This window comes from Perna viridis, chromosome 11, assembly GCF_037379345.1.
Source record: "Perna viridis isolate PV_CMFRI_1.1 ecotype Kerala chromosome 11, ASM3737934v1, whole genome shotgun sequence".
NCBI lineage: Eukaryota > Metazoa > Mollusca > Bivalvia > Mytilida > Mytilidae > Perna > Perna viridis.
Window position 1 is genome coordinate 37,846,808 of NC_142455.1, and position 23,984 is coordinate 37,870,791.

The 23,984-nt window shown below is 31.5% G+C and overlaps 1 long non-coding RNA gene across 3 annotated transcripts in view; it reads right to left on the reverse strand.

The window, feature by feature from the left end:
- Positions 1-23,984, reverse strand: part of LOC148603973 (uncharacterized) — a 137,520-nt gene that overhangs the window by 111,213 nt on the left and 2,323 nt on the right. The window contains exons 3-19 of one of the 3 annotated variants that reach the window (XR_015916933.1): positions 23,330-23,446; positions 21,965-22,022; positions 21,286-21,471; positions 20,778-20,894; positions 19,416-19,623; positions 18,738-18,884; positions 18,048-18,164; positions 16,683-16,740; positions 16,004-16,189; positions 15,496-15,612; positions 13,456-14,340; positions 12,766-12,882; positions 11,401-11,458; positions 10,722-10,907; positions 10,213-10,329; positions 8,174-9,059; positions 7,484-7,600 (exon numbers count right to left, since the gene is read on the reverse strand). This is a non-coding gene — a long non-coding RNA (uncharacterized LOC148603973). Of the gene's footprint in view, positions 1-3; positions 7,601-8,173; positions 9,060-10,212; positions 10,330-10,721; positions 10,908-11,400; positions 11,459-12,765; positions 12,883-13,455; positions 14,341-15,495; positions 15,613-16,003; positions 16,190-16,682; positions 16,741-18,047; positions 18,165-18,737; positions 19,624-20,777; positions 20,895-21,285; positions 21,472-21,964; positions 22,023-23,329; positions 23,447-23,984 lie in introns of those variants that run through there. The other 2 variants (XR_015916935.1, XR_015916934.1) reach the window with 2 other exon arrangements.

Below are 23,984 nucleotides of genomic sequence, written 5' to 3' on the forward strand. Positions count from 1 at the left end.
TAAAATAATAAAAAATATATTGAGGTTAAGTAGTTTTCCAAATTATTCAGAATACATACAAATATACTCTAGTAGAAAATGAAAAATGCAAAGTTCATCAAGGAAGGATAGATTTAAATTATTTTCTGGGTAAAATTTCTATCAAATGCATTTTAATACAATGATAAAGTTCATACTTGCTTCCCCTTATACCTAAATTTGCAGACTTATACACAATTTATACCATTCATTCACTAATATTGAGAAATATGTCATTTGATAATCCAGAGGTACATGTGGCATTTAGACTTAGGAGATTAGAAGAGAGGTTTGTAAGATAATATATGCTGATATTTCTAAACTTTTAGTATCAATATTGATAGAAGACCTATAGATCATACGATATAAATTTGTTGTTTTCACATATTCCCTTTGTCCATTCATTTTTTTTTCTGAATATTCACAAAATGTACTGATTTGTAGCTATTGAATATTAAGATACATGGCAAGTTTAAGTTCATTTGCTTTCTTAAAATAAATACAACCTCCTTTACAGGGTCTGCCTCTGCACTGTCTGTGGTATTGGAGGTGGCAAAGTCATCTATATTGTTTGGGCTTTAGGTAGCAGGGTCATCAGCAACACCATCCTCTACATCGTCTATTTCAGCGAAAGCTGGGACATGTGTACGTTTTCAAGTCCTATATATTATTCTTTATGGTACGTCATCTACTGCACCTGAAAGCATACAGTTCCTTGCTAGGTGCAATAATTGGGCTATATGAGATTAAGTTGTTTGATTGTGTTTTCAAGAAATCAAGGGGATCAAACTTTTTACTAGGATTATACAATAGAAAATGCCATAATGGTCCATACTTTACTACCTGTAAGGCATGAAACAAGTAAAACAGTGTAGTTATAAATAACACAATATAATGAAACACACCAGATTTTAACATTTCAAGAGCTCATGATGTCTGTCATAATTACCAATTTGGTTTAAAACGGAGTTTCATTATTTTTATTAAGCATCAACAGAAAAAGAAGTATTGCCAGAGTTCAATGAAAAATGAATTTGCTAAACTGATCCGGTTTAATGGTATGTTACAAAATGAACATAATGGTTACTTAAGAAAGCCAGACATAGGGTCGTCTCGTCTCACTTTTTTAGATGGTTTTAACTAAATTTATTATCAGATTTTGAGAAAATAATGCACTGAAAACGAAAGAGTTCATATCAGGTGGATACAGAAATAAAGTTTGGCATGTCAATTTTTTTTACACTTAGTTTTTTATTGTTTTGTTTTCAAACGGAGGGTGATATATATACATGTCTGGTGCTTCAAATATTTATTGGATAAGACTCTTTTCTGTGGCCATAAATAATGGAACATACTCTTTCGGTTTAAAGGTCTTATGCACAGAATAATTAAGAGAACCAAGGTTATAGCGGTAATCAAAATAATGTAATCCAGGGGCAACGACAAGACATGAAAAACAGACATACACAACAGAAAACATGAAGTAACTAAAATCACGCATACAAAGTAACAAAGGCAAATGAGTAACTCGACAAAAAACTAGAAGCATGGACCAGGTGTGCCAGTAGTGTAAGCGTCCTCTGCTTTTCTAGAAACACCCACCAAGTTCCTCATAAAAAGTCCGGGGTAGAAAAACTAGGAAAGGAAAACTATGACACGTTGAATAAATCAGTTTTCATGGTGCTGATGGATACACCATAACGTTCCACAAGTTCATGATGACGACCATAAAACTTCTGTAGTAATGACGTCAATCTTGTAGCAACATAACCCTGTTCCAAAAGCCTATTTGTTAGAGTTCCAGCGCGATACAAAAAGTCTGATATAGATCTATTAATTTTTATGCAAGACATTTGAAACACCAGGAAAATGCTCTCTGCATGCCCATTTTTGTTTTCTTTTTTCAAATGGTTCAAGTCATGACCCTAGCTTCACCCATAGCCATCATTTTATGGTATAAATCTTTTTGTACAACTATTCACTTATACCCAAGTTAACTATCTCACCACAGAATGCAAATAGATGTTAGAAATAAAACATGTATAGAAAGTTGAAAAAAAAATCTTAGACCCTTTACTGAGAAGTGGACATATTTAGCTAACCTGTCCTAAAAGACCTTAATAGCTATTGCTATCACTTGGTGTCCATCGTCGTTTGTGTCGTAAACAATTTTTCAAAGTTTTGATTTTTCAACTTTAGACACTGCACTTCCAAATAATATCATAAATGTATTTGTTCCAATACTTTTAGATCTTGTTTATTAACGAAATGCATGAAAAGTACTACTTTTGAAATGCTTACAGCACTCGCATTCCTGTAAGACATTGTTTTCATACGCTATGGCGAAACTGTTTACTGTCAAGTTATTGGAATTATCTTGGGGACCATTTGTGCACTACTTATTCGGCAAAGGTCCATCCCATCATGCAGAAATATTTTACTCCCTGCCAGACTTGAGCTTAACCCAGCTATTGTTTTAGTTATTTGCAAAAATCTTATGGGGCATGATCCCTTGACCCCTTAAAATTCATAGAAATTTAAGTAATATCTCCATATCTGAATTTTTAAGAGGAAAATAATATTAAATTTTCTTTTAAATTTGACCAACATTTTTTAAATGATTGTCTTTTTGTGGCATGGTCCCCTTTGGCCCTTATTTGAACAATTTAAGAGATATCTGAAATCTGATTGAAAATGAAAGAACAATCAAAATCTGAACAAAGTAAAACAGTTGATTTCTTTGGGTCGGGGAGCAGCCCTTATAGTTCAAAAAACTAAGAGATATATCCAAAATTAAAAAACCCAGGCGGAACTTTTCACCTGGAATCCAATTAAAGTCAATTATTAAAAATTTAAAAACTTTTTTTTTGGTGTGGCACATTGACCCTCTATAATTTGAAAATGGCCTGATATATCTGAACACAGCCAGGGATTTTCATAAAGAATGAAAGAAAAATATATTTTAAAATATACATGAGGCTCCCAGGAGCCTTAATCGCTCACCTTGTTGAGTTTTGACTTTCAAAGGCAATACATTTAACAGGAAATTGTCCAACCATTTTGACTCAAGAAGTCGTTGGTAGGACTTATTATCAGGATCATTTCAACAATAGAATTTCTTTTTAATCTCTCACAGTTTTCACGATATTGAACGAAAACAGTTTTAAAAAGTCATTTTCTCCTTTTAAGGGCAATAACTCTTACAAGGAATCGTCTTACAACTTTATCCTTGAAGACTTGTAGTCCTAATAATAAGGTTCATTTCAGCTTTTGAAAGAATTTGACTAAACCTGACGGTTTTGGAGATATACACGAAGAACTACTGTCTGCCTCCTATATTCTATTTTTAGTAACGGCGCCATGTTTCTCGACGAATCAAAAATCCCAACATCAGTTCTATGCAAGATACCCCAAGGAACATTCATACAAGGTTTGGTTTCAATTGTCAAGTAGTGTCAAAGAAAAAGATTTTTGAAAGAAATAACATTTAAAAATGCAAAATTCGTTGCACAAGGGCAATAAATCTAACAAGGCCTAAAGGATTACAACAAAAATTTGACCATAGATAGATCTCATCATGCTGAACACTCTTACCCAAGTCCGAATTTATCTAAACCTAATGGTTTTGGAGATATATGCTAAAAACTACTGTCTGACTCTTATGTTTTATTTTTGTAACGACTGTCATGTTTTTTTTTTCAACAAATAAAAAATCCACTCATTAGTTCTATGCAAGATATCCCCAAGGAACATTCATACCAAGTTTGGTTTTAATTAGACAAGTAGTTTTCAGAGGAGAATAGTTTTGTATAATTGTTAACGTCGACGATGAACGACGACAACGGACCCCAAGTGATGGCAATAGCTTACTTGGCCTTTGGCGAGGTAATCTAAAACAGTTGATTTTTTGGGGGTGTGTGGCCCTATTTTGTATCCCTTTGATTCCGAATCGGTTAATGATAAGCCTATCCTGTAAAAAAAAAATTTAACAGAATTTCAAAAGTAACTGACTGACATTTGAATCATAAAAATCAATCAACAATAAACTTTCCTATCAATTCTAATGATAACACAATTTTCTTCCTTTTTAGCCCTTTATTTCCAAAATTGGTGGGGCAAGGACCTACCAAAAATATCTTGCCCTCTACCATCTATTTAGGAACAGTGTGTAAAAACTTCAAATATGTTGTCTTAATCTTTTTTTAAATCAGTTCCTACATGTTGAAGCTTGTTAAAAACAAATTTTGTGCCCACACTAGCCCTAAGTGCAACATGTTGCAGTTCTATCATGCTGCACTTAGCAAAGCTATGTATTTGCATTTGAAATAATCTGTAACATCTAAGAAAAACAGAAAATGCATTGTAATATTGGTGTATCATAATATTGAGTCAGTTATATCAACAGAAAATGAAGGTCTTTAAAAAAAAACAAAACAAAACAGTCATATATTTTAACCTCCCTGCCGCGATAAATTAACCCCCTGCTGCGATAAATTAATCCCCTGCTATGATATTTTAGCGCCCCCACTGCGATATTTTAACCCTCATGCTACGATGAATTAACCCCCTGCTGCGTTAAATTAACCCCCTGTTATGATATTTTAACCCCCTTTTGCTATATTTTAACCTCTCCTGCGATAAATGACCATCCCCCTCCCCTTTGTAATGACATTTTAATCCGCTACTGCGATAAATTAACCCCCCTGTTCTGATAATTTAGCCCCATGCTGCGATATTTAACCTCCTTGCTTCGATAAATTACCCTTACTTTTATGACATTTAAACCCCCTCCTGCGTAAAATTTACCCCCTGCTGCGATACTTTACCTCTCCCCCCTGTTGCAATAAATTAACCCCCCTGTCATATTTTAACCTCCTGTTGTGCTGTACTAACTGCTGGTCTGTGATAAATTTACCCCTACAGGGGGGTCAAAATTATCCTGGGGATCAATAATGCATACGATATATTGATCCCGCAGTTAAGATATCATATGATATATTAACCCCGGGGTCAATATTTCGCGGGGGTCAAAATATCATATGACACCGGTATAAGAATTAGAACATTCAGTATCATACAATAGATCGTTAACAAAGACAAATACAACAAGACTGACAAAAAGCACCCCCTGTCTCCTTCCCCGTGCAGGTCCCGGTGTTAAACGAATAGGCCTGCAGCAGCGCTAAGCTCGTCGTAAAAGGCGACTAAATAGTGCTCCGAACCCTAGACCCTGTTCACAGAGCAACTGGGATGTGTGCCCCAGGTGGTGGAATGGGGTACCCCTGGCGTGTTACATTCTGGGGTTGTCAGGCTTTAATACGGATAACCTGACCGCAAACCATAGTGGTGCACCGTGTTGGAAAAAGATGCCACGTTCCTCGCACGTTAAAGAAACCTACTGTGGTATTCTCCCCGGGTAGGAACCATAGGGCTCCACCACAGGAGGCTTAACTGCCCGAACCTACCCACCTCTCCCTATTTTCAGTGGCAATCAAAATTTGTCGACCCCATTGTCCTTGTGTCCCATCCTTTTTTCATTTCATCATCATCAGTTCATGTTCATTTTATCATCAATTTCATGTTCATCGTCTGAATATAGCTGAAATATTGCTGCTCGGACGTTAAACCCCAACAAACAAACAATGTCTCACTCCTTCAAGAATTGTGAAAAAAAGTGACTAGTGTTCATTTACTCACAATAATACTATGAGTATGAATGTGACAGTCGTCAATGATTTGCCTTAATTTGCCTTTAACCCGTAACTGAGTTAACCTTTATCCCATACTGTAACTGATGCTTTCCTGCAAACTAGGAATGCAACATGAAAACATTTCTAAATTATAATGCTAGCTGTGCTCTGGGAAATATTTTATTCTTATACTATGCACCAATCTACTTATAGACAGACCTGAATTAACTTTATATCGGAATTCTGATTTTCCAATGCAATTTTTAACGTTATGATTCGTTTTTTACTGTATATTTACTTCTGATTTTGCTATTTTCTGCTTTGTTTCTTGACCTTGGACAATTAGGTCTGTTACTAATTGAGAATTTTGTCTGAATTATTGGACTTTGTCATAAACCCAGGAATATATTACACTTTACAGATCGATGTCATTGAGGTGCACAAAGGTAAACACAGTCTTATTTAGTAAAATTTTAAAATAATAGGTGAAACTAAATGATGTTGATTGTGGGTAATAAAGAGCTCACATGTAAATATGTGCAATACTTGAAAAAATGCATGTAAAATGCATGCTTTAAGATGTCCAGAAAGCTTTAGATCCTCACTTGATTTCATTACTCTACACAAGCCGAGTTGTTCTTAAAATGCTTTTTTTCGCACAAACTTTAAAGTTAAAATTATGAAAAAAATGAGCAAAAACAGGTACATATTTTGTATACATCACCACAAGTAATGGCAAGGTATTATTTGATACCCTCAGAATAAAATTTGCGGTTGCGTGTCTGTCTATGCATAAGTTGAATTTTCAGATTAATCCAAAGTACACTTTTCAAGTAATGCAATTTTTCTCTCTTTGCCATCCCCCCATTTTGTCGCTTGTATCCGGGTGAAAAATTGAGTGAGTATCTTAATGAATTCTTTTGAAATGTTGCACAGTTGTTTACATGTCATAATAGATTGGTCAATCTATAAATGATTGTATTGGATTTCTATGGGTCATGATTGTAAGATCGATTTATCTCTGATGTGCATGCATGATACATGCGTGATCATGTACATGCATTCATCTGATTGGTAAATTGGTACATGATCCTGGGGTATTGGTTAAAGCAACAGTTGACCCTCGCGGTCAGTAGCCGTACAAATTCCCAAGGATCAAGTCTGTATTTAACAAATGGTGGCACTTTTTAACTGGTAGCGGAAAACTCACAGTGTAGGCTTAGAATGGGATATAAACAGAATCCATAATAACAATAATATTAATTGGCACAAACATATTTACAATAATTTACAAATGCCGTGGTTTTAATAACATGCTAACAGTATGAACAGAATGCTGTTCTCAAAGAAGTTCATTTTTTTATATGATTACAAAACACTTCCGATGAAGTTGACAAACTACTGCATAAATATCAATTGAGACAATCACTACTTAATGAACTGTAATCTCTTGTGACAGTATTTTAGACCTTTTTATAACCCTTATGTAAAGCAAATCTATTCATCAAAGGTTTAACTGTCTGGTTATTTATATGATATCACTGCTTTATGATATTTTTTCTTCAACATTTTGTATACAGGTATTTACAAGCATTCCTTACAGCTTACTTAACACGTTGTTTACATCCAAAGTCTTTATTGCTGTAATTTCAAATCTGTTTGAAAATCATGATGTCATTAAATTAACTAACCACATGTTTTAATTTAACATTTAACCTTGGAACTAATTCTTACTACAATCAATAAAAACTAAAGCCTATCCTCCAAATACATACCTTGACTTTTAAACCACAGTTTGTGCTAAAAACTAAGGTTTACTCCCAGGATTCATAACTTGTACGAACCACATTTCTAATCTAAGTTTTTATTACACAGAATATATATTTTAAAGTCTGAAAAAGAAATGAAATACTATTTAGAATACATACTCCGGTATAAAAGATACAAATGAAATATGATATCATTCATGTTATCAGTATTACCTCCCTTGACATATACTTGTGACTTCAGATCAAATTTTCTTATATCAAATAATTATTTTCTGTTGTTCTGACATTTACTTAATAAATCCAAAAAGACTATGGTGTAAAGACAGAAAGATAGTATAACCAAATCATGGTTCCAAGAAAACTTTGGTCAAAGTTGACAAAAAAGAATTATTCATCAAACTGTAAGAACAAGCCTTTTCTATCATTGCTTTTGACATTCAAGTATTTATAACTGTTGACATCTTATCCAATATAACTTTATGTATTTTCTTCAACTTAGATATGTTTACATTTATTCCATATAGCGTGTTTATGATGTTATCATCAACTGTCATTCACATTACAGTTCATAGCTAATGAAACATCTTTCAAACATCGAAAACTTGATTAGTTTTACGGAAGTTATTTGATCTTGAAACAACTTTTCTATTGTTAGGTGATTCTGAATAATTTTACCAGTCTTTCAATGTTCCATACCATTTACAGTAATAACATGTACCGCTGCCCTTTAATGCCACATTATGCAAATAACTTCCGTGATTTGTCTCTGCCTTTCCCTTTACTTGTACTTGTAAAATTACTCATCCTTCCTTGGTTACAGTTTGATTTCAGCAATTCTTTTTACTGAAAATTGTACAATATAAAGTCTGAGATCCTTTGATGTGAAGAAATTACAGGCTATTGTTAGAAAGTAAGGTAAAGTGAAGACAAAGTATGATTTTGGGTGAGACAAACCTAAAAAAAAAACAAATATAATAAAAATAATAGACACAAATATTTGTTAGCTATATACCAATAGGAAATAGTGTGCATGTATAAATCCAAACCAGTAATCCATTCTACATGCATTTGGTGTGACTTTTGAATCAAGTACTGTCATGGAACCAAACTGTTCAGAAAATCATCATTTCGTATATCATTCTCTAGAATAATGTTATTAAATAAAATTAGCATTGGTACTACTATAAAGGATATTAAGTCCATCACACGAGCACTGTGACCTTTTCCTTAGTAATCATTTTAGTTCCTTTTGATGTATTTCCTTGTTTTGTCTATTCATAGTCACATTTTCTGATTGATAATACAAACTCATTGTAAATAATAACAATGACTTGTATCATGTCAATAGTTGTGCTTAATTCTCTAAAAGTATACCTAATCTTCACCTTCTATATCAGTTCTAAGTACTTTCCACACTGCAGGTTTTAAGAGTCTGAAAGAGAAATGTTTCAGATTTCTGTACCTAAATGATATCTGTAAAGTTATCGATATTACCTCCGTTGTCACACATCTTGTTCAGGAAGTTCTGATTCAGGCTTAACACGAGTGGTACTTTTAACATATACATAATTTAATGTCTGTCCTACAAAAATATTGAATTCACTTTAGTCAATTAACTCAGATGACAATGTCAAAATTACGAGAAATAAATACCCGTCTGGTACAAAATAAAGGACATCTTGGACAGGTTTTCTTTCATTAAATGTTCGAACAACTCTCTTCTAACAATGCCTTAGATAACTTATATATGTATATATATGTATGAACTGACTACATGTATGTACGAACTGACTACATGTATGATGTTCATGTTTAAAATTGGAACAACCAGCAATGTAAATATGGTCTTTCACAGAAAGAACATTTATAGGAAAATAAAAGATTTTTTGTCCGTAAAATTACATGTCATAATAGATTGGTCAATCTATAAATGATTGTATTGGATTTCTATGGGTCATGAGGGTAAGATCGATTTATCTCTGATGTGCATGCAAGATACATGCGTGATCATGTACATGCATTCATCTGATTGGAAAATTGGTACATGATCCTAGGGTTATTGGGTTAAAGCAACAGATGACCCTCGCGGTCAGTCGCCGTACAAATTCCCAAGGATCAAGTCTGTATTTAACAAATGGTGACCTTTTTTTAATTGGTAGCGGAAAACTCACAGTGTAGGCTTAGAATGGGAGATAAACAGAATCCATAATAACAATTATATTAATTGGCACAAACATATTTACAATAATTTACAAATGCCGTGGTTTTAATAACATGCTAACAGTATGAACAGAATGCTGTTCTCATAGAAGGTCAATTGTTTACATGATTACAAAACACTTCCGATAAAGTTGACAAACTACTGCAAAAATAACAATGGAGAAAATCACTACTTAATGAACTGTAATCTCTTGTGACAGTATTTTAGACCTTTTTATAACCCTTATGTAAAGCAAATCTATTCATCAAAGGTTTAACTGTCTTGGTATTTATATGATATCACTGATTTATTATATTTTTTCTTCAACATTTTGTAAACAGGTATTTACAAGCATTCCTTACAGCTTACTTAACATGTTGTTTACATCCAAAGTCTTTATTGCTGTAATTTCAAATCTGTTTGAAAATCAGATGTCATTAAATTAACTAACTACGTGTTTTAATTTAACAGTTAACCTTGGCACTAATTCTTACTACAATCACTAAAAACTAAAGCCTATCCTCCAAATACATACCTTGACTTTTAAACCACAGTTTGTGCTAAAAACTAAGGTTTACTCCCAGGGTTTATAACTTGTACGAACCACAGTTCTAATCTAAGTTTTTATTACACAGAATATATATTTTAAAGTCTGAAAAAGAAATGAAATACTATTTAGAATACATACTCCAGTATAAAAGATACAAATGAAATATGATATCATTAATGTTATCAGTATTACCTCCCTTGACATATACTTGTGACTTCAGATCAAATTTTCTTGTATCAAATAATTATTTTCTGTTGTTCTGACATTTACGTAACAAATCCAAAAAAGTCTATGGTTTAAAGACAGAAAGATATTATAACCAAATCATGGTTCCAAGAAATTTTTGGTCAAAGTTGATAAAAAAGAATTATTCATCAAACTGTAAGAACAAGCCTTTTCTATCATTGCTTTTATGGAAGTTATTTGACCTTGAAACAACTTTTCTATTGTTAGGTGATTCTGAATAATTTTACCAGTCTTTCAATGTTCCATACCATTTACAGTAATAACATGTACCGCTGCCCTTTAATGCCACTTTATGCAAATAACTTCCGTGATTTGTCTCTGCCTTTCCCTTTACTTGTACTTGTAAAATTCCTCATCCTTCCTTGGTTACAGTTTGATTTCAGCAATTCTTTTTTACTGAAAATTGTACAATATACAGTCTGAGATCCTTTGATCTGAAACAATTAAAGGATATTGTTAGAAAGTAAGATAAAGTGAAGCCAAAGTATGATTTTGGGTAAGACAAACTTTAAAAAAAAAACAAATATAATAAAAAAATAGACATAAATATATGTTAGCTATATACCAATAGGAAATAGTGTACATGTATAAATCCAAACCAGTAATCCATTCTGCATGTATTTGGTGTGACTTTTGAATCAAGTACTGTCATGGAACCAAACTGTTCAGAAAATCATCATTTCGTATATCATTCTCTAGAATAATGTTATTAAATAAAATTAGCATTGGTACTACTATAAAGGATATTAATGTCATCACACGAGCACTGTGACATTTTCCTTAGTAATCATTTTAGTTCCTTTTGATGTATTTCCTTGTTTTGTCTATTCATAGTCACATTTTCTGATTGATAATACAAACTCATTGTAAATAATAACAATGACTTGTATTATGTCAATAGTTGTGCTTAATTCTCTAAAAGTATACCTAATCTTCACCTTCTATATCAGTTCTAAGTACTTTTCACTCTGCAGGTTTTAAGAGCCTGAAAGAGAAATGTTTCAGATTTCTGTACCTAAATGATATCTGTAAAGTTATCGATATTACCTCCGTTGTCACACACATATTGTTCAGGAAGTCCTGATTCAGGCTTAACACGAGTGGTACTTTTAACATATACATAATTTAATGTCTGTCCTACAAAAATATTGAATTCACTTTAGTCAATTAACTCAGATGACAATGTCAAAATTACGAGAAATCAATACCCGTCTGGTACAAAATAAAGGACATCTTGTACAGATTTTCTTTCGTTAAATGTTAGAACAAATCTCTTCTAACAATGTCTTAGATAACTTTTATATGTATATATATGTATGAACTGACTACATGTATGTACGAATTGACTACATGTATGATATTCATGTTTAAATTTGGAACAACCAGCAATATAAATATGGTCTCTCACGGAAAGAACATTTATAGGAAAATAAAATATTTTTTTGTCCGTAAAATTACATGTCATAATAGATTGGTCAATCTATAAATGATTGTATTGGATTTCTATGGGTCATGAGGGTAAGATCGATTTATCTCTGATGTGCATGCAAGATACATGCGTGATCATGTACATGCATTCATCTGATTGGTAAATTGGTACATGATCCTAGGGTTATTGGGTTAAAGCAACAGATGACCCTCGTGGTCAGTCGCCGTACAAATTCTCAAGGATCAAGTCTGTATTTAACAAATGGTGACCTTTTTTTAATTGGTAGCGGAAAACTCACAGTGTAGGCTTAGAATGGGAGATAAACAGAATCCATAATAACAATTATATTATTTGGCACAAACATATTTACAATAATTTACAAATGCCGTGGTTTTAATAACATGCTAACAGTATGAACAGAATGCTGTTCTCATAGAAGGTCAATTGTTTACATGATTACAAAACACTTCCGATAAAGTTGACAAACTACTGCAAAAATAACAATGGAGAAAATCACTACTTAATGAACTGTAATCTCTTGTGACAGTATTTTAGACCTTTTTATAACCCTTATGTAAAGCAAATCTATTCATCAAAGGTTTAACTGTCTTGTTATTTATATGATATCACTGCTTTATGATATTTTGTCTTCAACATTTTGTATACAGGTATTTACAAGCATTCCTTACAGCTTACTTAACACGTTGTTTACATCCAAAGTCTTTATTGTTGTAATTTCAAATCTGTTTGAAAATCATGATGTCATTAAATTAACTAACTACATGTTTTAATTTAACATTTAACCTTGGAACTAATTCTTACTACAATCACTAAAAACTAAAGCCTATCCTCCAAATACATACCTTGACTTTTAAACCACAGTTTGTGCTAAAAACTAAGGTTTACTCCCAGGATTCATAACTTGTACGAACCACAGTTCTAATCTAAGTTTTTATTACACATAATATGTATTATAAAGTCTGAAAAAGAAATGAAATACTACTTAGAATACATACTCCAGTATAAAAGATACAAATGAAATATGATATCATTAATGTTATCAGTATTACCTCCCTTGACATATACTTGTGACTTCAGATCAAATTTTCTTATATCAAATAATTATTTTCTGTTGTTCTGATATTTACTTAACAGAACCAAAAAACTCATGGTGTAAAGATAGAAAGATATTATAACCAAATCATGGTTCCAAGAAAACTTTGGTCAAAGTTGACAAAAAAGAATTATTCATCAAACTGTAAGAACAAGCCTTTTCTATCATTGCTTTTGACAGTCAAGTATTTATAACTGTTGACATCTTATCCAATATAACTTTATGTATTTTCTTCAACTGAGATATATTTACATTTATTCCATATAGCGTGTTTATGATGTTATCATCAACTGTCATTCACATTACAGTTCATAGCTAATGAAACATCTTTCAAACATCGAAAACTTGATTAGTTTTACGGAAGTTATTTGATCTTGAAACAACTTTTCTATTGTTAGGTGATTCTGAATAATTTTACCAGTCTTTCAATGTTCCATACCATTTACAGTAATAACATGTACCGCTGCCCTTTAATGCCACATTATGCAAATAACTTCCGTGATTTGTCTCTGCCTTTCCCTTTACTTGTACTTGTAAAATTACTCATCCTTCCTTGGTTACAGTTTGATTTCAGCAATTCTTTTTACTGAAAATTGTACAATATAAAGTCTGAGATCCTTTGATGTGAAGAAATTACAGGCTATTGTTAGAAAGTAAGGTAAAGTGAAGACAAAGTATGATTTTGGGTGAGACAAACCTAAAAAAAAACAAATATAATAAAAATAATAGACACAAATATTTGTTAGCTATATACCAATAGGAAATAGTGTGCATGTATAAATCCAAACCAGTAATCCATTCTACATGCATTTGGTGTGACTTTTGAATCAAGTACTGTCATGGAACCAAACTGTTCAGAAAATCATCATTTCGTATATCATTCTCTAGAATAATGTTATTAAATAAAATTAGCATTGGTACTACTATAAAGGATATTAAGTCCATCACACGAGCACTGTGACCTTTTCCTTAGTAATCATTTTAGTTCCTTTTGATGTATTTCCTTGTTTTGTCTATTCATAGTCACATTTTCTGATTGATAATACAAACTCATTGTAAATAATAACAATGACTTGTATCATGTCAATAGTTGTGCTTAATTCTCTAAAAGTATACCTAATCTTCACCTTCTATATCAGTTCTAAGTACTTTCCACACTGCAGGTTTTAAGAGTCTGAAAGAGAAATGTTTCAGATTTCTGTACCTAAATGATATCTGTAAAGTTATCGATATTACCTCCGTTGTCACACATCTTGTTCAGGAAGTTCTGATTCAGGCTTAACACGAGTGGTACTTTTAACATATACATAATTTAATGTCTGTCCTACAAAAATATTGAATTCACTTTAGTCAATTAACTCAGATGACAATGTCAAAATTACGAGAAATAAATACCCGTCTGGTACAAAATAAAGGACATCTTGGACAGGTTTTCTTTCATTAAATGTTCGAACAACTCTCTTCTAACAATGCCTTAGATAACTTATATATGTATATATATGTATGAACTGACTACATGTATGTACGAACTGACTACATGTATGATGTTCATGTTTAAAATTGGAACAACCAGCAATGTAAATATGGTCTTTCACAGAAAGAACATTTATAGGAAAATAAAAGATTTTTTGTCCGTAAAATTACATGTCATAATAGATTGGTCAATCTATAAATGATTGTATTGGATTTCTATGGGTCATGAGGGTAAGATCGATTTATCTCTGATGTGCATGCAAGATACATGCGTGATCATGTACATGCATTCATCTGATTGGAAAATTGGTACATGATCCTAGGGTTATTGGGTTAAAGCAACAGATGACCCTCGCGGTCAGTCGCCGTACAAATTCCCAAGGATCAAGTCTGTATTTAACAAATGGTGACCTTTTTTTAATTGGTAGCGGAAAACTCACAGTGTAGGCTTAGAATGGGAGATAAACAGAATCCATAATAACAATTATATTAATTGGCACAAACATATTTACAATAATTTACAAATGCCGTGGTTTTAATAACATGCTAACAGTATGAACAGAATGCTGTTCTCATAGAAGGTCAATTGTTTACATGATTACAAAAACACTTCCGATAAAGTTGACAAACTACTGCAAAAATAACAATGGAGAAAATCACTACTTAATGAACTGTAATCTCTTGTGACAGTATTTTAGACCTTTTTATAACCCTTATGTAAAGCAAATCTATTCATCAAAGGTTTAACTGTCTTGTTATTTATATGATATCACTGATTTATTATATTTTTTCTTCAACATTTTGTAAACAGGTATTTACAAGCATTCCTTACAGCTTACTTAACATGTTGTTTACATCCAAAGTCTTTATTGCTGTAATTTCAAATCTGTTTGAAAATCATGATGTCATTAAATTAACTAACTACGTGTTTTAATTTAACAGTTAACCTTGGCACTAATTCTTACTACAATCACTAAAAACTAAAGCCTATCCTCCAAATACATACCTTGACTTTTAAACCACAGTTTGTGCTAAAAACTAAGGTTTACTCCCAGGGTTTATAACTTGTACGAACCACAGTTCTAATCTAAGTTTTTATTACACAGAATATATATTTTAAAGTCTGAAAAAGAAATGAAATACTATTTAGAATACATACTCCAGTATAAAAGATACAAATGAAATATGATATCATTAATGTTATCAGTATTACCTCCCTTGACATATACTTGTGACTTCAGATCAAATTTTCTTGTATCAAATAATTATTTTCTGTTGTTCTGACATTTACGTAACAAATCCAAAAAGTCTATGGTTTAAAGACAGAAAGATATTATAACCAAATCATGGTTCCAAGAAATTTTTGGTCAAAGTTGATAAAAAAGAATTATTCATCAAACTGTAAGAACAAGCCTTTTCTATCATTGCTTTTATGGAAGTTATTTGACCTTGAAACAACTTTTCTATTGTTAGGTGATTCTGAATAATTTTACCAGTCTTTCAATGTTCCATACCATTTACAGTAATAACATGTACCGCTGCCCTTTAATGCCACTTTATGCAAATAACTTCCGTGATTTGTCTCTGCCTTTCCCTTTACTTGTACTTGTAAAATTCCTCATCCTTCCTTGGTTACAGTTTGATTTCAGCAATTCTTTTTTACTGAAAATTGTACAATATACAGTCTGAGATCCTTTGATCTGAAACAATTAAAGGATATTGTTAGAAAGTAAGATAAAGTGAAGCCAAAGTATGATTTTGGGTAAGACAAACTTTAAAAAAAAAACAAATATAATAAAAAAATAGACATAAATATATGTTAGCTATATACCAATAGGAAATAGTGTACATGTATAAATCCAAACCAGTAATCCATTCTGCATGTATTTGGTGTGACTTTTGAATCAAGTACTGTCATGGAACCAAACTGTTCAGAAAATCATCATTTCGTATATCATTCTCTAGAATAATGTTATTAAATAAAATTAGCATTGGTACTACTATAAAGGATATTAATGTCATCACACGAGCACTGTGACATTTTCCTTAGTAATCATTTTAGTTCCTTTTGATGTATTTCCTTGTTTTGTCTATTCATAGTCACATTTTCTGATTGATAATACAAACTCATTGTAAATAATAACAATGACTTGTATTATGTCAATAGTTGTGCTTAATTCTCTAAAAGTATACCTAATCTTCACCTTCTATATCAGTTCTAAGTACTTTTCACTCTGCAGGTTTTAAGAGCCTGAAAGAGAAATGTTTCAGATTTCTGTACCTAAATGATATCTGTAAAGTTATCGATATTACCTCCGTTGTCACACACATATTGTTCAGGAAGTCCTGATTCAGGCTTAACACGAGTGGTACTTTTAACATATACATAATTTAATGTCTGTCCTACAAAAATATTGAATTCACTTTAGTCAATTAACTCAGATGACAATGTCAAAATTACGAGAAATCAATACCCGTCTGGTACAAAATAAAGGACATCTTGTACAGATTTTCTTTCGTTAAATGTTAGAACAAATCTCTTCTAACAATGTCTTAGATAACTTTTATATGTATATATATGTATGAACTGACTACATGTATGTACGAATTGACTACATGTATGATATTCATGTTTAAATTTGGAACAACCAGCAATATAAATATGGTCTCTCACGGAAAGAACATTTATAGGAAAATAAAATATTTTTTTGTCCGTAAAATTACATGTCATAATAGATTGGTCAATCTATAAATGATTGTATTGGATTTCTATGGGTCATGAGGGTAAGATCGATTTATCTCTGATGTGCATGCAAGATACATGCGTGATCATGTACATGCATTCATCTGATTGGTAAATTGGTACATGATCCTAGGGTTATTGGGTTAAAGCAACAGATGACCCTCGTGGTCAGTCGCCGTACAAATTCTCAAGGATCAAGTCTGTATTTAACAAATGGTGACCTTTTTTTAATTGGTAGCGGAAAACTCACAGTGTAGGCTTAGAATGGGAGATAAACAGAATCCATAATAACAATTATATTATTTGGCACAAACATATTTACAATAATTTACAAATGCCGTGGTTTTAATAACATGCTAACAGTATGAACAGAATGCTGTTCTCATAGAAGGTCAATTGTTTACATGATTACAAAACACTTCCGATAAAGTTGACAAACTACTGCAAAAATAACAATGGAGAAAATCACTACTTAATGAACTGTAATCTCTTGTGACAGTATTTTAGACCTTTTTATAACCCTTATGTAAAGCAAATCTATTCATCAAAGGTTTAACTGTCTTGTTATTTATATGATATCACTGCTTTATGATATTTTGTCTTCAACATTTTGTATACAGGTATTTACAAGCATTCCTTACAGCTTACTTAACACGTTGTTTACATCCAAAGTCTTTATTGTTGTAATTTCAAATCTGTTTGAAAATCATGATGTCATTAAATTAACTAACTACATGTTTTAATTTAACATTTAACCTTGGAACTAATTCTTACTACAATCACTAAAAACTAAAGCCTATCCTCCAAATACATACCTTGACTTTTAAACCACAGTTTGTGCTAAAAACTAAGGTTTACTCCCAGGATTCATAACTTGTACGAACCACAGTTCTAATCTAAGTTTTTATTACACATAATATGTATTATAAAGTCTGAAAAAGAAATGAAATACTACTTAGAATACATACTCCAGTATAAAAGATACAAATGAAATATGATATCATTAATGTTATCAGTATTACCTCCCTTGACATATACTTGTGACTTCAGATCAAATTTTCTTATATCAAATAATTATTTTCTGTTGTTCTGATATTTACTTAACAGAACCAAAAAACTCATGGTGTAAAGATAGAAAGATATTATAACCAAATCATGGTTCCAAGAAAACTTTGGTCAAAGTTGACAAAAAAGAATTATTCATCAAACTGTAAGAACAAGCCTTTTCTATCATTGCTTTTGACAGTCAAGTATTTATAACTGTTGACATCTTATCCAATATAACTTTATGTATTTTCTTCAACTGAGATATATTTACATTTATTCCATATAGCGTGTTTATGATGTTATCATCAACTGTCATTCACATTACAGTTCATAGCTAATGAAACATCTTTCAAACATCGAAAACTTGATTAGTTTTACGGAAGTTATTTGATCTTGAAACAACTTTTCTATTGTTAGGTGATTCTGAATAATTTTACCAGTCTTTCAATGTTCCATACCATTTACAGTAATAACATGTACCGCTGCCCTTTAATGCCACATTATGCAAATAACTTCCGTGATTTGTCTCTGCCTTTCCCTTTACTTGTACTTGTAAAATTACTCATCCTTCCTTGGTTACAGTTTGATTTCAGCAATTCTTTTTACTGAAAATTGTACAATATAAAGTCTGAGATCCTTTGATGTGAAGAAATTACAGGCTATTGTTAGAAAGTAAGGTAAAGTGAAGACAAAGTATGATTTTGGGTGAGACAAACCTAAAAAAAAAACAAATATAATAAAAATAATAGACACAAATATTTGTTAGCTATATACCAATAGGAAATAGTGTGCATGTATAAATCCAAACCAGTAGTCCATTCTACATGCATTTGGTGTGACTTTTGAATCAAGTACTGTCATGGAACCAAACTGTTCAGAAAATCATCATTTCGTATATCATTCTCTAGAATAATGTTATTAAATAAAATTAGCATTGGTACTACTATAAAGGATATTAAGTCCATCACACGAGCACTGTGACCTTTTCCTTAGTAATCATTTTAGTTCCTTTTGATGTATTTCCTTGTTTTGTCTATTCATAGTCACATTTTCTGATTGATAATACAAACTCATTGTAAATAATAACAATGACTTGTATCATGTCAATAGTTGTGCTTAATTCTCTAAAAGTATACCTAATCTTCACCTTCTATATCAGTTCTAAGTACTTTCCACACTGCAGGTTTTAAGAGTCTGAAAGAGAAATGTTTCAGATTTCTGTACCTAAATGATATCTGTAAAGTTATCGATATTACCTCCGTTGTCACACATCTTGTTCAGGAAGTTCTGATTCAGGCTTAACACGAGTGGTACTTTTAACATATACATAATTTAATGTCTGTCCTACAAAAATATTGAATTCACTTTAGTCAATTAACTCAGATGACAATGTCAAAATTACGAGAAATAAATACCCGTCTGGTACAAAATAAAGGACATCTTGGACAGGTTTTCTTTCATTAAATGTTCGAACAACTCTCTTCTAACAATGCCTTAGATAACTTATATATGTATATATATGTATGAACTGACTACATGTATGTACGAACTGACTACATGTATGATGTTCATGTTTAAAATTGGAACAACCAGCAATGTAAATATGGTCTTTCACAGAAAGAACATTTATAGGAAAATAAAAGATTTTTTGTCCGTAAAATTACATGTCATAATAGATTGGTCAATCTATAAATGATTGTATTGGATTTCTATGGGTCATGAGGGTAAGATCGATTTATCTCTGATGTGCATGCAAGATACATGCGTGATCATGTACATGCATTCATCTGATTGGAAAATTGGTACATGATCCTAGGGTTATTGGGTTAAAGCAACAGATGACCCTCGCGGTCAGTCGCCGTACAAATTCCCAAGGATCAAGTCTGTATTTAACAAATGGTGACCTTTTTTTAATTGGTAGCGGAAAACTCACAGTGTAGGCTTAGAATGGGAGATAAACAGAATCCATAATAACAATTATATTAATTGGCACAAACATATCTACAATAATTTACAAATGCCGTGGTTTTAATAACATGCTAACAGTATGAACAGAATGCTGTTCTCATAGAAGGTCAATTGTTTACATGATTACAAAACACTTCCGATAAAGTTGACAAACTACTGCAAAAATAACAATGGAGAAAATCACTACTTAATGAACTGTAATCTCTTGTGACAGTATTTTAGACCTTTTTATAACCCTTATGTAAAGCAAATCTATTCATCAAAGGTTTAACTGTCTTGTTATTTATATGATATCACTGATTTATTATATTTTTTCTTCAACATTTTGTAAACAGGTATTTACAAGCATTCCTTACAGCTTACTTAACATGTTGTTTACATCCAAAGTCTTTATTGCTGTAATTTCAAATCTGTTTGAAAATCATGATGTCATTAAATTAACTAACTACGTGTTTTAATTTAACAGTTAACCTTGGCACTAATTCTTACTACAATCACTAAAAACTAAAGCCTATCCTCCAAATACATACCTTGACTTTTAAACCACAGTTTGTGCTAAAAACTAAGGTTTACTCCCAGGGTTTATAACTTGTACGAACCACAGTTCTAATCTAAGTTTTTATTACACAGAATATATATTTTAAAGTCTGAAAAAGAAATGAAATACTATTTAGAATACATACTCCAGTATAAAAGATACAAATGAAATATGATATCATTAATGTTATCAGTATTACCTCCCTTGACATATACTTGTGACTTCAGATCAAATTTTCTTGTATCAAATAATTATTTTCTGTTGTTCTGACATTTACGTAACAAATCCAAAAAGTCTATGGTTTAAAGACAGAAAGATATTATAACCAAATCATGGTTCCAAGAAATTTTTGGTCAAAGTTGATAAAAAAGAATTATTCATCAAACTGTAAGAACAAGCCTTTTCTATCATTGCTTTTATGGAAGTTATTTGACCTTGAAACAACTTTTCTATTGTTAGGTGATTCTGAATAATTTTACCAGTCTTTCAATGTTCCATACCATTTACAGTAATAACATGTACCGCTGCCCTTTAATGCCACTTTATGCAAATAACTTCCGTGATTTGTCTCTGCCTTTCCCTTTACTTGTACTTGTAAAATTCCTCATCCTTCCTTGGTTACAGTTTGATTTCAGCAATTCTTTTTTACTGAAAATTGTACAATATACAGTCTGAGATCCTTTGATCTGAAACAATTAAAGGATATTGTTAGAAAGTAAGATAAAGTGAAGCCAAAGTATGATTTTGGGTAAGACAAACTTTAAAAAAAAAACAAATATAATAAAAAAATAGACATAAATATATGTTAGCTATATACCAATAGGAAATAGTGTACATGTATAAATCCAAACCAGTAATCCATTCTGCAAGTATTTGGTGTGACTTTTGAATCAAGTACTGTCATGGAACCAAACTGTTCAGAAAATCATCATTTCGTATATCATTCTCTAGAATAATGTTATTAAATAAAATTAGCATTGGTACTACTATAAAGGATATTAATGTCATCACACGAGCACTGTGACATTTTCCTTAGTAATCATTTTAGTTCCTTTTGATGTATTTCCTTGTTTTGTCTATTCATAGTCACATTTTCTGATTGATAATACAAACTCATTGTAAATAATAACAATGACTTGTATTATGTCAATAGTTGTGCTTAATTCTCTAAAAGTATACCTAATCTTCACCTTCTATATCAGTTCTAAGTACTTTTCACTCTGCAGGTTTTAAGAGCCTGAAAGAGAAATGTTTCAGATTTCTGTACCTAAATGATATCTGTAAAGTTATCGATATTACCTCCGTTGTCACACACATATTGTTCAGGAAGTCCTGATTCAGGCTTAACACGAGTGGTACTTTTAACATATACATAATTTAATGTCTGTCCTACAAAAATATTGAATTCACTTTAGTCAATTAACTCAGATGACAATGTCAAAATTACGAGAAATCAATACCCGTCTGGTACAAAATAAAGGACATCTTGTACAGATTTTCTTTCGTTAAATGTTAGAACAAATCTCTTCTAACAATGTCTTAGATAACTTTTATATGTATATATATGTATGAACTGACTACATGTATGTACGAATTGACTACATGTATGATATTCATGTTTAAATTTGGAACAACCAGCAATATAAATATGGTCTCTCACGGAAAGAACATTTATAGGAAAATAAAATATTTTTTTGTCCGTAAAATTACATGTCATAATAGATTGGTCAATCTATAAATGATTGTATTGGATTTCTATGGGTCATGAGGGTAAGATCGATTTATCTCTGATGTGCATGCAAGATACATGCGTGATCATGTACATGCATTCATCTGATTGGTAAATTGGTACATGATCCTAGGGTTATTGGGTTAAAGCAACAGATGACCCTCGTGGTCAGTCGCCGTACAAATTCTCAAGGATCAAGTCTGTATTTAACAAATGGTGACCTTTTTTTAATTGGTAGCGGAAAACTCACAGTGTAGGCTTAGAATGGGAGATAAACAGAATCCATAATAACAATTATATTATTTGGCACAAACATATTTACAATAATTTACAAATGCCGTGGTTTTAATAACATGCTAACAGTATGAACAGAATGCTGTTCTCATAGAAGGTCAATTGTTTACATGATTACAAAACACTTCCGATAAAGTTGACAAACTACTGCAAAAATAACAATGGAGAAAATCACTACTTAATGAACTGTAATCTCTTGTGACAGTATTTTAGACCTTTTTATAACCCTTATGTAAAGCAAATCTATTCATCAAAGGTTTAACTGTCTTGTTATTTATATGATATCACTGCTTTATGATATTTTGTCTTCAACATTTTGTATACAGGTATTTACAAGCATTCCTTACAGCTTACTTAACACGTTGTTTACATCCAAAGTCTTTATTGTTGTAATTTCAAATCTGTTTGAAAATCATGATGTCATTAAATTAACTAACTACATGTTTTAATTTAACATTTAACCTTGGAACTAATTCTTACTACAATCACTAAAAACTAAAGCCTATCCTCCAAATACATACCTTGACTTTTAAACCACAGTTTGTGCTAAAAACTAAGGTTTACTCCCAGGATTCATAACTTGTACGAACCACAGTTCTAATCTAAGTTTTTATTACACATAATATGTATTATAAAGTCTGAAAAAGAAATGAAATACTACTTAGAATACATACTCCAGTATAAAAGATACAAATGAAATATGATATCATTAATGTTATCAGTATTACCTCCCTTGACATATACTTGTGACTTCAGATCAAATTTTCTTATATCAAATAATTATTTTCTGTTGTTCTGATATTTACTTAACAGAACCAAAAAACTCATGGTGTAAAGATAGAAAGATATTATAACCAAATCATGGTTCCAAGAAAACTTTGGTCAAAGTTGACAAAAAAGAATTATTCATCAAACTGTAAGAACAAGCCTTTTCTATCATTGCTTTTGACAGTCAAGTATTTATAACTGTTGACATCTTATCCAATATAACTTTATGTATTTTCTTCAACTGAGATATATTTACATTTATTCCATATAGCGTGTTTATGATGTTATCATCAACTGTTATTCACATTACAGTTCATAGCTAATGAAACATCTTTCAAACATCAAAAATTTGATTAGTTTTATGGAAGTTATTTGACCTTGAAACAACGTTTCTATTGTTAAGTGATT